Source organism: Danio rerio, chromosome 4 (genome assembly GCF_052040795.2).
Source record: "Danio rerio strain M-AB ecotype USA chromosome 4, GRCz13ab, whole genome shotgun sequence".
Taxonomy (NCBI): Eukaryota; Metazoa; Chordata; class Actinopteri; order Cypriniformes; family Danionidae; genus Danio; species Danio rerio.
In genome coordinates this window covers 56077230-56092017 of record NC_141024.2, presented here as the reverse complement: position 1 = coordinate 56092017, position 14788 = coordinate 56077230, and the positions used below count along the sequence as shown (strand labels likewise).

At 34.7% G+C, this 14788-nt stretch overlaps 1 protein-coding gene across 1 annotated transcript in view; it reads left to right on the top strand.

Moving 5' to 3' along the window:
- The first annotated feature begins 2687 nt into the window (after positions 1–2687).
- LOC108183562 (NLR family CARD domain-containing protein 3-like) overlaps positions 2688–14788 on the top strand; it is a 163471-nt gene continuing 151370 nt past the window's right edge. The window contains exons 1-3 of the mRNA XM_087248506.1: positions 2688–2762; positions 3627–3698; positions 3832–3972. The gene's annotated coding sequence lies outside the window, so the exon portion shown is untranslated. The remainder of the gene's footprint in view (positions 2763–3626; positions 3699–3831; positions 3973–14788) is intronic.

Below are 14788 nucleotides of genomic sequence, written 5' to 3'. Positions count from 1 at the left end.
TAACATTTATATTGGAACAAAAGTATTAGTTAATATTAATACACACACACACACACACACACACATCTCTCCCGCGATTTATTCAGAAATTTACTCCCACACCGTAAGAAATCTGGCCGGCTCCCGCGGAACAGCAGTTATACCCGATAGGTCCCGAGTCCGACAGGTACATTTTGATTGACAGCTTTATACAGCCCAAACCCGTTCACAGCCTACATTAAAATGTGCTCATGCTCACAGCTCTAATGCATTTTTTTTAAGAATGAGTCATTTATATGTTTTAACATCATTTATTCGTAACAAGCGTAGACTATAGGCCACTTGAAAGTTGGAACAAAGAAATAAAATAAGTCCTACAGCTGTAACATCGTAACATCTCAGCGCTCTGGTCTAGGTACATGCACTTAGCCTTTAAATTATCCAACACACCAATGAAAAGTAATCTTGCTTAACAAATCAAATTAAAATAAACTCTAAATGATGACGGGTATTTTGGCAATAACGAAATTAAGATAAAGGCTGTGCAAGTTGTTTCTCCACTTCTCTTCACAATCTGGCATTAAGACGGCGGTGAAGCTGAATAATAAAAGAATAATGCCACCATTAGTCTGTATACTCTGTCTACATTATGATTATATGGTTTAATTAATATTTATTTATAATTTAAAAACCCTTTACGCACCAAGATTAGGCTACGTGTGTTTGTGGAGGAACATTATTAAATCCACAGGCTTTAGCGCAGTCTCTCACTCATGGTGCGTCCAGCAGCTGAACACCCTTTCCTGCGGCTACAGGTCGAGATGCAGAGTTCTGATCCGGCTGATTTTGCAAGTTTTTGGTAGGATTGTTTGTTCATCTTCTACGGAAGCGTAGAGCTGCCACCCAGGTAAAAAAAAGAGCTTTATCACGTTTGTACAATATACTTTTCACGTTCTTACAATATAATATCACGTTTGTACAATATAATATCACGTTTGTACAATATAATTTTACGTTTGTACAATATACTTTTCACGTTCTTACAATATAATATCACGTTTGTACAATATAATATTACGTTTGTACAATATACTTTTCACGTTCTTACAATATAGTATCACGTTTGTACAATATAATATCACGTTCTTACAATATAATATCACGTTTGTACAATATAATATCACGTTCTTACAATATAATATCACGTTTGTACAATATAATATCACGTTTGTACAATATAATATTACGTTTGTACAATATACTTTTCACGTTCTTACAATATAGTATCACGTTTGTACAATATAATATCACGTTCTTACAATATAATATCACGTTTGTACAATATAATATCACGTTCTTACAATATAATATCACGTTTGTACAATATAATATCACGTTTGTACAATATAATATTAAGTTTGTACAATATACTTTTCACGTTCTTACAATATAATATCACGTTTGTACAATATAATATCACGTTCTTACAATATAATATCACGTTTGTACAATATAATTTTACGTTTGTACAATATACTTTTCACGTTCTTACAATATAATATCACGTTTGTACAATATAATATCACGTTCTTACAATATAATATCACGTTTGTACAATATAATATCACGTTTGTACAATATAATTTTACGTTTGTACAGTATACTTTTCACGTTCTTACAATATAGTATCACGTTTGTACAATATAATATCACGTTCTTACAATATAATATCACGTTTGTACAATATAATATCACGTTTGTACAATATACTTTTCACGTTCCTACAATATAATATCACGTTTGTACAATATAATATCACGTTTGTACAATATTAGTAATCATTAAGCCAACTTTATTTTTGAAAAGCAGGCGCATATTACCGTTATCGTTTCAGATATCTTCTGGTTTAAGCCTGCAGCTAACATTACTCACAATATGAAGGATTTAATCCAGTAAATTTTAAAATAAAGTTCTAAATAATTAATTATTTAAGACATCATTGCATGCATTTATGTTTAACATTGTACTAGAATATCACTCACCGGAAAAAATGGAGACCCGTCTTGGACGGTCTGTTAGTACAATTAACTGCACAACAAGCCATATTATTTAATAAATGTAAGAAATAAAACCAACAAATTGAACAGACTGCATAAAACCATGTACAACTAAAGCACAAACACTGCAGAAGCCATATTCATTAGACGGAATTAGCAGACGTGACGCGACCACGCGGGCTAGCTGCAGCTGACAAACTGTCAATCACGGCTGTCACTCAAGTGACCACTCCCTTAATTATGCAAAAGAAAAAATCATTAATATAAACCAAACGAAAAAGTTATAAAAAAATTCACCCCCCTCAGAGTTGTCATGAAGGGTAACGCTAGCTATATGCACTAAAACCATCAAATGTACCAGGCTTTAAACATGTTTTTATCAGCTGTAAAAAAGGCCAATTTCCCATTGCAGTCAGAAATGACCTGCACTTCCTGGAGCCAGCCCCCCAAGGCGAGTCGATGAATTGCAGTTTTAGTTACTTCCGTATTGGCTTCACGAGGGAGAGCGGGATGTTGCCGCTTGGGTTCAACACCTGCAAATCTGTGTTTTATACTGATCTGTACTCTACAGATTTGGCCTGATATGCTTGGTGATCGATTAGTAATGCCTTGATTGAACACTAGGGGGAGAGCTCGCGGTTTTTCTACATTACGCATAAAGTTAGCAGTGGGGAAACATCGCAGAGTGTGTCTGGTATTTCTTAATAATTCTCCCCCCTGTTTCAGGTATGTGTTTTCTTAATCAGTTTAATATAATGTGTTAATGTTCTGACAGCGTTAAAAGAGTATATTATTGTGATATTGTCCGGATTCTGTTGAGAATATTAATAGGAGTATTTAGTTTTGGAAGAGCACGAGCTCTGGGCTCCATTTTGAATATGATTAACACGAGGCCACATTACAGTAACATTATTAGCGTGCACATTTTCAAGTCTGGTATTTAATGTTCTATGTGTGTATTGCTCGGAAAAATGAAAGTAATTAGCACTGTTACAGTGATAGATAAATAGAGAAAGACTATGCGCTTCCAGCTAAAATAATAGTTTAAAAAGAGTAATTATATGTTGTTTAAATTATTTGGCTTTAGTTTATTTATGTTAAAGTATCGGATTAAAAAGGATAAGTGAGTTTCCGATGTTGATAAAATGCATAAAACTTTATAAGGGTTCTATAATAAGCAATTTTTGGAAATTGTGTGACATTAAGATGATAATGATTCTGTTTTGAAGAATGTTTATTTTATTTAGTAAACAAAAAAAATGATTACGCATAAGGTTAGTAGAGGAGAAACATCGCAGAGTGTGCCTGGTATTTTTTAATAATTCTCTCCCCTGTTTCAGGGTTACAACAAGTGCACTTTTTTTTTTTACCTGGGTTTGCACAGGGTGACTTTTATTTACCAAAGCACACATACATGATAATAATGCCACAGGTATGGGTAATAATAAAAATAATAATACTTAAAATCACTCAAATAAGCATATAAATGAGAGTAATAAAATCATCAGAAATTCACCAAGACACAATGAAATCCCCTTCACTTGTGGATCAAGATGCACTGTGACACGTAATAAATTTGTTGGTTTCCAGGCAGTAGTTTCATGTAGGCTGACCACAGAATGCAGTGACTGCAGCTTTATCATCACACATCTCACATATATGGTGAGCCATTATAGACACATTAAAACAGGATGCACAGCAACAATAATATGCACTTATACAAATGCTCCCAAATACACAAAAAAAATTTAATTACTGTTTTATTTATTTATTTTTATTTATTCATTTACTTAAGAACATACAAGTCCACCAGTTGGCATAACCAGTTGGTGATACATCATACTTCCTTCCTCCAGTGGAAATGAAACGCATTTAACCGAAAGTCAAAGAGCTCAGAATGTGTTCCTGCTGCACAAGAGCATCTGTACTTCTGCATGTAAGTTTAATACTTCTACCATTACCCTTATTTGTGGAAATTATAAAGGGATTTTATATGTTTAAGTGTAATTTAAATGTCTGTCTGATCCTGAAGCTCAAAGCCTCAAACACAGTTTAAATAGTCACAAAACTTTTTTCTTTAATTCCTGAAAAGTGTTTATACTCTTCAATATCAGGCTGACTTGATAATGTTAGCTCATTCAGCATAAAATATAACTCTAAACATACGCAAAACATTGAAGTCATGAAATCTAAAGCAAAGTTAAACCAGATCTAAGATGGGCGCTTCACTGCCAATGACTACCGAATCATTCTGGAGGACCATGTGCACCCAATGGTTCAAACACTGTATCCTGAAGGCAGTGCCATGTATCAGAGTTATGATACAACAATGCACACACACACACACACACACACACACACACACACACACACACACACACACACACACACACACACACTTTTCTGTTTCATTGTCCAACCCCTTTATATAGCTTAGGTAAGTTCAAAGAGTCTCAAAATTAAAAAAAAGTGGTATATGCTCATTTATCGCTCTTTAAAATACCCCTACAATTAGAAGGCCCATATTGCACATATGGCTAGGTCGCCATTTGCATTAACATCCCGCTGGGGAAAATAAAAGAATGGTAATGGATCAATTGACATATGCTTTATCCATATCAAAGTGCATTCTGAAAGGTAAGAAGTGCCATGGATGTAATTTTATGTCTTGAGTCAGAAATTGTGAAAGCACAAACAAATAAAGGGTAACAGCTGTGTTTTTAATATTGAAAAAAATATATAATATGTTTTGAATAAAGAGTCTTCTTATAAATTAAATAAATTAGATTTTAATTAGAATTAGAAATTAGAGATGGGGTTGAGTATATAATTGGATACTAGACTTTTTATTTGACAACACAATTAAAGTAAGGGAAAAATGAAACACCAAAAGGTATAGCATGACATCTGTTAACAGGGGTGATTTTAGGATTTAGGAATTAATTGAGATTAATCTAGATTAAAATGGCTCATTTGAATCCTGCCGAATATGTGTGCTACCCAAATAATAAGTCTGTGAGAACGGGTTTCTCAAGCCAGGTGGCACATTAGACCAAAAATTCCAAAATGCATCACAAACTGCTTGGGAAACTGTTCTACTATGATAATTGGTGATGAAAATAAATTATTTTCCATAAGATTTATGTTTACTATCTGTTTACTCAGTTAAACATGAATTTTGAACTGTAGGCCTGCATAAACTCGAAACAGTGATTTTTTTGATCACCTTAATCCGACTGAAGTCGTAACTAAACAGAAATGGAATAAAGACATGTGGAGTGTGCATCTATAAGTGGCATTATTGAAGTAAACACCATGATCAGTAAACACTGTTGTAGTAAAATTTGTTGTTGTGTGGGAAGAAGACCAGGTCGGCGATATAAGGTAAGTAGAAGTTTCTTTATTTTTTATAAATGCACAAAACGCATGAAGCTGTGTTCGTGTGTGTGTGTGTGCTCTCCTCTCTCCTGGCTGCTCCTTCTCTTCACCTTAAGAAGGGTGTCTCTCCGGCCCAATCACTAGAATAAACGGGTGTTAATTATTATTTCTGATTGGCCTACTGATTAGCCGCCAGGCTCTGAGCATGCTCTCCCCCCTCATTGAGTGTTCGATCACGCTTACCTCTCCACAACCGTCATGTAGGACTTTTGGCCATATTTTCCAACAAGATCCACACATGCATGCGGCTGCCAGTAAAGGACCACACACACACACATTGTGAAATGCGGAAGTTTTCTTTTTCCCATTTGGCATGCATTATTAAATTCCATAACACTCTCACCAGTCCTTACTCCTTATTTGTGCCTTAATACCGCAGTTTCTCTCAGCAGCATGAATGAAATGTTCATGAGTTAAAGTGAAACTGCCGAACTGCAGTTAAAGTCAGGCATCCTGGGGCCTTATGTACAAAGACTTGCGTTGAATTCATACTAAAACATTGCGTACGCACAAAGCTGTAAATGTGCATACGCAGTTCAGATGTTTGAAACACTGCGCCGAATCCCACGTATATTCTCTTTGTACATCCGAATTAACGTAAAAAACTGAGCACACATGCACAAGTGCAAAACCCCTCCCTGCCTTCTCCTCCTCCTAATAAATATGACTCTACTTAAGCAAAAAACAAACAAAAAAGGAATGGCAAAAGCATGTGAGCAGGAACAGAAACTTCACAGAATGTGAATTGGAGGTGCTCCTATCGGAGGTAGGCCGGATGGTATGGACTGCATGGTATGGAAACCTTATATACCTGCTAGACATGCGGATGATTTGACTCCTACTGTTCTAGTTATAGTCTATAGACCACCAAAGGTATCTGCATTGAATATCTTTTTTTAATGAGCTTTTAACACGTGTGTACTTTATCTCCGAACATTATGTTGATGGGAGATTTTAATATTCATTCATGATAACACTGCCAACACTCAGTATAATGATTTCAAACTGGTCCTGGACAGTGCTGACCTTGTGCAGTATGTCCACTTTCCAACACACTCTAAGGGGCATATTCTTGATCTAGTATGTTGTTCTGGTGTTGTCCCTAATAATATATCTTCAACTGATCACTTAATCTCAGATCATAAATCTGTATTTTTTAATGTTTCTCTTTCTTTGGGAAGAGTTAAACATCTACGCTCTGTCTCATTTCGAAATATTAAGAACATTGACCATCATGTCCTGGAAGGAATGATTGATTATTCTGTAAACCAGTGTCTGTCCACTTCTACTTCTGACTTGGTAAATTTTTATAACAATAGCTTGTCTCAAATATTAGACACTGTGGCTCCTCTAAGAACCCGCATTGTATCTTATACCGATCCCTCTCCATGGTTTACTCCTGAACTTCGTCATCAAAAAGCTCTAGGTCATCGCCTGGAGAGACTCTGGAATAAAACTGGTCTAGAAGTCCATAAGCAGATGTATTCTGAGCATCTTGCTTCTTACAAGGCTGCAATAGAAAGAGCAAAATCAACATTCTACTCAAATCTCATCACCAGTGGACACTCAAATACAAGAACTTTGTTCAGTATTGTTGCCAAATTGTTGAAACCACATGATTCTGTTTCCCTTGATCCTATTCAGTGTGTTCCCTACTCTAAATTTCTCCATGCTAAGACTGATCATATTCATCATGAATTGCTTAATTCTGTTTTGATTGCTCCCAATTTTCAGTATGATTATAGCCATATTAGCGGGTCAGTAAGTATTTTCTCTAATTTTGAACTGCCCTCAGTTGATTTTATTACTAGGGAGATCATGAAGTCTAAGACCTCTACCTGCTCACTTGATCCCCTACCTACTGTTTTAGTTAAGTCTTGCATTAATTCACTATCCTCTTTTATTACATCTATAGTGTGTTCTTTACTATCAACTGCTACTGTTCCTTCATCTTTAAAAATGGCCTCTATCACTCCAATACTCAAAAAGACTGGGGCTGATACTAATGACCTAAACAATTTTAGGCCAATTGCCAACCTTCCGTTTGTTTCAAAAATACTGGAAAGAACAGTAGCAGCTCAACTTCACTCACATCTGCTTACTAATAACATCTATGAGCACTTTCAATCTGGGTTTCGCCCTAAACACAGCACAGAAACAGCCCTCACTAAGGTTGTAAATGATCTTCTTTTAGCTGCTGATTCTGGTTACCTGTCCATACTTATTCTTTTAGATATTACTGCGGCTTTCGATACTATTAGTCATTCACTATTATTGGAAAGACTGGCTTCTATAGGAATAGCTGACAACGCACTTTGCTGGTTCTCTTCCTATTTAAGTGACAGAAAACAGTTTGTGCAGATAAAGAATAGACGCTCCGATCCTGTTTCAGTCCTTCATGGTGTTTCTCAAGGGTCAGTATTGGGGCCACTTTTATTTATTATTTATATCCTACCTTTAGGTCATATATTTCGTTCTTTTGGCAAACATTTTCCTTTTTATGCAGATGATACACAAGTTTATATCTCCACAAAACCTACAACATCACACCCCACTTCTGACCTTACCAAATGTCTAAATGAGATTAATACATGGATGACTAATAATTTCTTAAAGTTAAATGCCAGTAAAACCGAAGCCCTTTTGGTTGGCTCAAAATCTTTTTGTTGATAACTCCTTAGTCAATTTCTCAACCCACCTGAATAGTCTTGGGGTTATACTGAATGGCATGCTCGCATTTAGTTATCAAGTTAGTAATATCTCCCGTTCTGCCTTTTTTCATTTGCGTAACATTGCAAGACTTCGCCCTTCACTATCTCAACAAAGTACTGAAGTGCTTGTTCATGCTTTGGTTACATCACGGATTGATTACTGTAACTCGCTTCTCTCTAGTATTCCTGATAAACAACTTCATAGAATACAGTTAATTCAGAATTCAGCGCCTAGGATAGTTACCTGCTCGCGTACTTCTGATCACTTAACTCCAATTCTCTTTCACCTGCACTGGCTTCCTGTTCACTATCGTATACAACACAAAATCCTCCTCTTAACATACAAAGCTCTTCATAACCTGGCCCCTCACTATCTTTCTGATCTTCTTCATTTGTACACTCCTTCACGCTCACTGAGATTATCTTCTTCTGAACTGTTGTCTGTCCCACACTTTAAGATGAAGTCATTTGGTGGCAGGGCTTTTAGTTGTACAGCACCAAAGTTATGGAATTCCCTGCCTTTGCACATTCGCCAGATGGACTCTATTTCCAATTTTAAATCTCAGATAAAGACGTTTTTGTTTAGGATAGCTTTTAATGATTTGCTGGTTTAATTTAATGTAATTTTTACTGCTTGTATTTTTATGATGTACTTGTAATCTGCTGTAAGATTTTCTTGAGTGCTTTGAAAGGCGCCTAAAATAAAAGGTATTATTATTATAATTATTATGATCCCGTCCTATACATCTGGCTTAATGCCGAGCGGTCTGCCAGTTGCCTTTGGAAAGAACCTGTTGCCAACTATTTCCAATGAAAAGTAGCTAAAGCCTGCTTGAAAAGTAGCTAAATGTTGCCAGATGATGTCACACACTAATTTGCATATCAGTAATGTCATCATGTAGTATCTGATAAGCGTAAGCCCGTTATGTCTCTACTCTCTGAGGCGCTGTCTATTATATTATATTAAAACATTACATCCAGATGCACAATGAATAGGTTCTTATTTACATATTACTTTGCGTGATGACGTCATTGCATATTCATAACTCAAAACTTTCTCAAATTTTAATGTAGTATACAATATAATTTTTGAGTTTTCTCAAATTGACTGGCCATCTCAGCAAAAACATTATTTGAAATTTGTCCATTTAGATTTGTATGAAAAATAGAGTTGACTATTTGTAAAAGTAATACAATCACTTTTTTGATAAGAATTTCTTTATTTTTAAATATAACACAGATAATAAACTGTTACATTCTTTTAAACAATCACAATTTGTGTACTTACTCTTTTTACCTTGTGCAATTAACACATTTGTGAAAGTGACAATTATAGCACTATTAGAATTTATTGCTATCTAAATTACCAACAATTATACATGTTTACAAATATAAGTAAATTAACAGTTCATCACCTTAGAATTATAAGGTTCTATCTGACATTTTATCATGACAAGTTATTGACATATTATTATTAAATAAGAACTTATTTACTTTTTTTTTTTTGTTATAAGTTCTTTCCATTTTAAGACTTTTATTTAAAAAAACAAAACCAAAAAGGTTTATCTACAAAGTCAAACTTTAGCTTGGCTCTATAAGGTTCTTTCTGTGAGCCAATCAGCATTTTTAATACTGCATGAGGATCAATCAGGAGCATCTTTCTTTGTCATTTTGCTGGACTGCTTTATTGACATTGCAGTCAGCTGAGTAATGCCACACCACACAAAATTGAGATGCTTTTAAATCATCACATTTACACACATTTCTTGACATTGGGATTCATTTATTTATACATTTTTTTTTTTTTTTGCCTTAGTCCCTTTATTAATCTGGGGTTGCCAAAGCGGAATGAACCACCAACTTATTCAGCATACACTGCAAATTTTAGATAGTAGATTTAACTACCTTGGAGTTAAAATTAACACTCCCTCAGAGTTTATATGGGAACCACTATAAGTGTTAAAATAACACTTTTGAAAGTGTTAACATTATCAACACCAAGAGAGTGTTAATTAGCAAACTCTTAGTGTGTAAAATATCTTTTAAATTTCTGAAAAAATACCAGCAGCTGTGGTTGCCAGAATCTTTCTGTGAAAAAATTCAGTTTACAAAATCATAGCTTAGTGCAGAAAAATGTAAAGTCAATAGATGCAATAATGTGTTCATGTGTGATTGCAATATGCAAACAGATTTTGACTGTATTAGTAACTACACAGTTATCTTTAAACAAAAGAAGATGCAGCATAACATCACAGGGCTCGAAATTGCGACCATTTTGGTCGCATATGTGCCCGAGAATTAATCTATGCGACCTCATAATATATCTGGGAGCATTAGTGCAACTGCAGATAATGGTTGTAGTGGGACCTGTTTTGGTTTTTTGTAAAAACGTGCTGAATCACTCTTCCCTGCTGCTATATTGGTTCATATTAGCTGTCACTCACTCAAGGTATTCTGCTGTCAGATGACAGGGAAGGAGCTTTTATGACCACGGGAAATGCAAACGGCTGAAGAGTAAAAACTTAAAACACAGGTTTGCAAACCCCACCTAAAGTTGAGGCGCAGATGAAAGCGATCATGACACTTCACGTGGTGAATAATGATCCGCAAGCTGAGATCAATCAAGTACGCGCTTCTTGGAGAAGGCACCCGAATCTCCATGCGTTGCATTCACTGCGTGTTCAGCGCAAATGTCCGCTAAAAGTCAAATCTAATACTGTACATATCATCGCCAAAGAAGCTCGCCTTTACTAAGTTTACACTGAAACTGCGGCTCATAACAAAGACCGGTATTGCGCCGATGGTTAGCGCAAGAATCCTGCTCTGCCTGCTCATAAATTGGGTCGACTGACTTGCCAGCTTTTCCACTAACACAGAAAAATGAAGATCAGCTCAGACTGAACCTTTAAATTGACAAAAACTGAAACCAAAACTTTTAAAGAGTGATAGAAGTGAGACTTTACTTACTTTCTTTTGTCTATTCTTGTTTGAGGTGTATATTATTTTTTTATTTATTTACTGATGACTGCTTTGCACCTTTCATCATTGAATTGAATGATTTATTATAATCTTTTGTTTTTTTTGTTGCAGAAATATTATTTATTAAATTGACATGCATATAAAAACAGCAGTACAAAATAAATATTTCTTACTGCAATGGTTCATTTTTGTTTGATGCAAACTATACAATTATTTTTCATAAAGTAACAGACTTTTTATAGCATATAACCTACATTCATGCACATTCAAGGCAGTAACATAATGAGAAATGGAATTCATTGTTACTATTATTGTCATTTTTTATCATCATTAATATTCTATGGCCTAATTATTAGACATTCATTTTGGAATTATTGCACACAAATATCAATGTCTTCGCAGCATTAGTTAGATAGCTGTTTCTGGTTTTTGTCAGTCCTATTAATGTTGTTTTAAAATACAATAAATCCCTTAAATAACAATTTTCAGCGGTGCTCATTCATTTTTGTTGGGTGCTCCTAAATTTTTTCTGGTACTCCTAAATATTTGAAGTTGGGAGCACCGGTGCTACCAAGTAAAAAAGTTAATTTCGAGCCCTGCATCAAATACTCTCAGTTCATCTTGGACTTGAACACAGATGCTACTAACCTCCACAATGGTGACAAAAAAAAACGTTTTGCTGTTTTTTTCGTTTTTTTTTTTTTTTCCATTTTTTGATATTATGGAAAAATACAAGCAGCTGTGGTTGCCAGTAATCTGCTGTTTTTAACATTCATAAATTCAGTTTACAGAATATTTCTGTTAAAAACACATTCAACAGTCTGTATTTTTTATCAAACTCACACTGCAAATTTTAGATTTGGTAGATTTAACTACCTTAGAGTTAAAATTAACACTCCCTCAGTGTTTATATGGGAACCACTATAAGTGTTAAAATAACACTTTTGAAAGAGTGTTAATTAGCAAACTCTTATTGTGTAAAATATCTGTTAAATGTATGTCAAAATACTGGCAGCAGTGGTTGCCAGTAATCTGCTGTTTTCAACATTTTACATTCGTAAATTCATTTTCCAGAATATTTCTGTTAAAAACAAATCCCATAGTCTGTATTTTTCATTCAAACACACGTAAGCCTTAAATTCCAGAGCAAAATCCTTACTAGTGTCCTCACTACAGAGGGCTGAACACTCAGACAGTGATGAAGTTAATGAGACAATTAAGTGTCTAATTAAAGGAGGATTGAGAATTATTGATGAACAACTGTTAACAGCAGAATCACCGAAGGAAAGAAAAACACAAATTACAGTCAAAACCAAAGATGAAATCAATGGAGAATAAAACTAAATAAAATAATAATCAATAAAAATAAAACAAATTACACAATTTTTTATTTTATTTTTCAACATCTTTAAAAAAAACTCATCACAATAAACAACTCATCATGGAGCTTCACCTATTACTGACCTTTGACTTGATTTCTGTCATGTGAACAAAAGCTCTTAATGAAATTTCTGTTGTTCATTTGAAGTCACCATGATGGAGGACAGAGTCTGCTTTAGTTTAGCTCTTCAACTTCGTGTTTTAAATGTCTTACATTTTGGCTGCTATAGTTAGTGCTAATCACAGTATTTATACATATAGCATGGAAAGCCAAAAGAAAATTAAAGTGGCAGTCTAAAAAGATTAAATATGTAAGCTATCCTTTCCTGCTTGTTTTCTAATTTAGTATCATATTAATTATGTGTGATGAATGAATAATATAAATTAATGAAACCACTGGAGCTCCAACAATTAATGACTTTATAATATATTTAAAAACTACCATTTACAATGATAATGTTTGATCTACGGCAGAAATGAAAAACACACAGACATCAACAATTAGTCTTTGAATCTCAATAATGGTGACAAACATAAAAATCAATTAAAAAACAACAACAACCCAAAACAAAACAGAACACTCTATTGAACTATTACCTCCCAAAAACAACACAAAATAAAGGAAAAGAAAGAGATTGTAAGAACATGAAGCTGCATAATTTATTCATGCTGCAATGCATGCTGGGAGCTTTGTACTATGCTGGCACCCAGCATGCATTGCGGCATGAACTATGCAGCTTTTTTTTTTTAGCAACCACAGTTGAGGTTCATATCCTGATTCTTGGTGTCAGTGTGTCATAAAAAGCTGTTTGAGCTTAAAGGTTTCAAGTGCATGCTACTCTGATTATTATTTACACTTTAATTGTTTGTTTAACCTCTATGCAGAGCAGCAGACTGTCAGAAGTATTGTCCCATGCAGCATTTATACAAATATGTTTACACTTTTTTTTTTTTAGTGAATTAATCTATTGAATATATGATATTATTTTTATAATAGTTGAGCATGAACAGCATAGTTTCTCACGGCTCTTCTTGGTATAACTGATGACTTTTAGAAACATAGCTATAACAGTCACAGAAACACTAAGATAGAATAGTAAAGCTTCAAGAGCTCAAATAAGCAGCCTCTGATCTCTATGATGGTGAGGTCAAATGAAATATTTTTAATAAAAAATATAAACCTCTGTTCATTGTCAAATATTCTTAAAGAAATGAAGTCAAACTGTAATCAGTGAAGCTGCTGATGCTGTTATTTAATGGATTTGTTTAATTCTCTGTTTTAATTCAGTTGGTTTGGTGTGAGGCTGTGTCTGTAGTTTTATTTCTTCCTTCAATTTCTTATTCCTTCAGTGATTGTGCTTGTTAACAGCAGGTGATCAACAGCAGATGTCTGAATTCACTTATTTGTGGTGATTCACTCTGTCTAGTGGACTAAACTAATTGACTAATTTAAGAGCCAGGTGAATGAGGGTGTGGCGAGATTTCAGACACTCTGATTAGTTTCTCAAATACAAGGGTTTTCTACAAAGGTAGATACCTGTTACTCTGTGTGACAAGGAGGCAAATCAGCTTCTAACACCGATCTAACTCTAGAATTTTAACACTTTACTCTGAATTACCTCAACACTTGAAATTTAACACCAATGAATTTGCTGTGTATATTTTATGTAGCGGATGGCCTTCCAGCCGCAACCAATCACTGGGAAACACCCATACACACTCATTCACACTCACACACACTCATACACTACTGCCAACGTAGTTCATCAATTCCCCTATAGTGCATGTGTTTGGACTGTAGGGGAAACTGGAGCACCCAGAGGAAACCTACGCCAACACGGGGAGAACATGCAAACTCCACACAGAAACGCCAACTGATCCAGCCGAGGCTCAAACCAGTGACCTTCTTGCTGTGAGGTGATCGTGTTATCCACTGCGCTACCACGTCGCCGACAATAAGATGAAACGTTAAATTTTACATTGTTGAAAAAACAAATGAATATTAAAAATGTATACATTAAATGTGAAATAGATGTATTTGTTTACATATAGTCAGTGAAACACTTTTCAGTGTTTATTAAACTAATTCAGTCATCATCTGTTTCTTTTAAAGTCTTTAAATTTTCAGTTTATCTATTCAGTTTATCTGAACCTACAAGAAGTAAATGGATTTAGCAAATGGAAATCTGAGCTAATGCCTGTATGTTGTGTAGTTAAAAACTATACTATCACTTTACCCTAATA